This window comes from Rhopalosiphum maidis, chromosome 4 (assembly GCF_003676215.2).
Source record: "Rhopalosiphum maidis isolate BTI-1 chromosome 4, ASM367621v3, whole genome shotgun sequence".
NCBI lineage: Eukaryota > Metazoa > Arthropoda > Insecta > Hemiptera > Aphididae > Rhopalosiphum > Rhopalosiphum maidis.
The window spans coordinates 6236511-6240069 of NC_040880.1; the positions used below are offsets into that span (position 1 = coordinate 6236511).

General features: G+C 23.1%; 1 long non-coding RNA gene across 1 annotated transcript; it reads left to right on the forward strand.

Annotated features, from left to right (window-relative positions):
* The first annotated feature begins 483 nt into the window (after positions 1 to 483).
* On the forward strand, positions 484 to 3317 carry LOC113549701. The gene is made up of 6 exons (XR_003404947.1): positions 484 to 493; positions 810 to 818; positions 1382 to 1390; positions 1704 to 1718; positions 2440 to 2472; positions 3075 to 3317. It is a non-coding gene; the product is annotated as an uncharacterized LOC113549701 (long non-coding RNA).
* Positions 3318 to 3559: the final 242 nt, after the last annotated feature.

Genomic DNA, 3559 nt, shown 5'->3' on the forward strand with positions numbered 1-3559 from the left:
TTTATTAGTTTATTGATATTTATATTTTAATTAATTTGAAAGTTTTCTTATTAAATTTAAACATACAATATTGTTATGGATTAAACATTTTATAACCATTTAATGTTATAAATTAGGAAGTGCTCGTGATATTAATAAACTAAAATATAATAGTTATATAATAGTTTACCAACGAATTATAGCCGTCCGTATAAAGTGTTATGTTCATATTATATAAAAAATATTATAAATACGCCACTAAATCTAGAAATAATCAATATGTATATGCACAAAAATGTCAAATATGCAAAAAAGGTTGCTTATTTATAATCTAGACTTCATGAATCGAATTTATATCATATTTCGATATAATTTTGACAGCGCTGAAAAAAATATGCCATGTCATAAACATCCGAGCTTTAATTATAGAATATAAGTATTTAATTTAATTTTAGTTATATTTATTCATACCTAAAAATAACTACCTGATGTTTTTTTAATCTAGTCGACATTTGTAAGTGATTATTTCTAATACCTATATAACATACGATAAAACATTCAATTTTATTTACATGTATATATATATATATATATATATAAACAAAATATTTATGTGTTTATCTATTGATAAAAATTTAAATGATTAATATGAACTTTTTTAATTTAAAAAAAAACTAATAGGTAGCTATTATTTATATCGATTATTTTTCAATATTATTTGTATAATGAATATCACGTGAAGATAAATTTTATTTCGATCTGCAATCTTAATGGAAAAAAATTATAAATATTTCATAAATATTAATTTTTTTTTTTTAAATTTATTCTAGCTTTCGACAGTAAGTTATAATTTTTATTTAATCTTCTTGAATTATTTCTATAGGTTTAGTCCTAAGTCGATAAGAGTGAATTTTAAAATGTCTGTTTATTTAACATTATATTGATGTTATATTTTTGGCATTTTAAAAAGTTACGAACTTCACAAAATGTTGTAAAGTTTATTTTACTCAGAGAATATTACCTCTTTATAGTCGTAAAAATGATTATAAAAATCTGTTAAGCTAACTTTGGTAGATTGTAGGTATTTCAAAAGTTCCTCTTTATGGTTTAAGAAACTATTAATGAACGTATTAAATACGAATTCAATAATAGAATAAATGGTTAACAATAAACAACTTTTGAATAATTGTTTGAAAAAACCTCATCATTTCGATGTGCAAACGATATTCTAAAAATTGATAGTCCTCGATCAGTAGATTGTTGTAAAATACCGACTACACATAAATATTAGCAAGTCAAAATACTATATTAGATTATCATTTATCACCATTCTTTGATTGTATTATTGAATTATAGTGTATAATTTATTTATTATTCTTTATGTTTATAATTTGTATTCTAGGTAATCTGAGTAAGTGTATTTATTTTTTTATCTTTTTTATCGAATGTTAGAATTTTGATACTGAATTTAAATGCTTTGTGTCTCATCTCATTACTTTTATGATTATAAGTTATAATTTATGACCATCCTTTAATGTTTACTTATTTACTATGAACATAAGTATAAAATTGTAGAATTAGGCTTTTTAAGTTGTTATTTTTTTTTCTTAATTTTAAACTTACCTTGGTCTATAACTGAACATTTTAAATGCGTGTGTTTATTATTTTTATTATTTACAATGACCATCAATAATTAAATTAAATTATCAATTATTATTTTTTAGAGAGTATACTTATGAGTACGTATGTTATTAATTACGTTGTGTTTATAATGTATTTTTTAATTTTTGACTTTAATAATTCTTAAAATATGTTGTTCATAACTAATAACTTCATATTTTACAACAGAACAATTCTAAATTCCATGGAAATGAGTTATGTTAAATAATCTTTTCACTCACTTATAACTGGAATATACTCTAACCAAGTCAAATAAACATTACAATATAATATAGCTATTAATGTTTTATATTAGGGTTTTACAATAAGGTGTATATAATCATTGTGTTGCTATGATTACTACTATACCATCTACTGGTGTGTTAATATACTGATTTAACACCTAAATTTACTATTAATAATTACGTCATGGAAAATGAAACAGCTTCAAAACCAATAGTGGAATCTTATTATATTGGATTCTAACGCCATCGATATAAAAATTATCTTTTTAATTAGTATTAATCCATAAAATGAAATAAAAATTTTTTGTGATTTATACGAATATTGCAAAAATCAGAATTTCAAAGATTAAAATATTTATGACTAATATGTAATCTTGATATTTCGTTATTGATTTAACTAATAAAAAATAATGCTCTCAATACTTTTAAACCAAAAATTTCGAATACGAGTATTGGGTTTATTTTATTATAGATAAATATTTATATAATACCCACTTACAGTTATAGTGTAAAATCAATAATAAATTTCTTTCATCATGTAAAATTATGTTTGCAGCTATGTCAGGGCATTACCGATCATTTATGACAGGTATGTATATGACATAAAATATGTGTAAATAAAAATATTGTGTTTGAATGCTTTTACAATTGGTATCAAATACATAATATCTCAATACAAAGAAATTATTCGAATCAATGATGTTAGTTCAAGTTTAAGTAATAATATCCCGACTGAGACTATGATCCCAGATATGCTTTCCCAGGATTGACCGTAGCGCTAATTGTACATCAGTGTTCTATATTCTTACGTAAAATTACAATGCGTGAGACGTGAATAACCTCAAAGATTTTTCCAATTTAAGTAATGGGAGTAATTAAACAAATCTTAAAGGACTGATAAAAATTGGTGAGTTTGGAGTGTTTTGTGTTGGGCATTTGATATTTTTAATCTTTAAGTATACGAGATACAAGCCAATTCTACTTCACCTGTCAACCCAATATCTAGGTATCACCCTTGAGGTATATCTCCTCTTCATGTGATTCGTGTGTGTTATACTTTTTCTTCTATGTTATCATTATTACTCATTGTTTTATTTTGTAAGCAGATTGAGTATTTTAAAAAAAGTATACGAGTTTAAAGGTTTTTTATCATCGCACAAACTACAAATCTAATCCTAATTTATTTTACAGATACACAAATACAAAATGGTTTGATTTCAAGCTTTTGTATAGATATGATAACAACTAATGATCACACTTATTTAGTGTTTTTGTTTCAAGACGAAGCTAGAATGGTTTATTGAAATGTATAATCAATATCAACAATCTACGAATATTTTAATACGATAATATAAGTTAAATTATATAATATTTATTTAGATTTAGATTTATGCTATGTAAATCATTATTATTTCGCTGTAATGGATGTAAACAGTCGGAACTTAGTCTATAAAAATATAAAAATAAAATAATCGAAACTTCATGATAATTATTTAATATTTTATATAAAGTATGTATATTACTTTTAGACATTTGGAGAGGCGATGGATGTATTTGTTGAACTTATAACAATGATTCGCTCAAGGTGTATAAATATATTTCAACGCTCCAATTTATTTTTATAGATTTAATCTTAAAATTAGATGTTACATAAAGTGGATGATGTTTAAACGAAA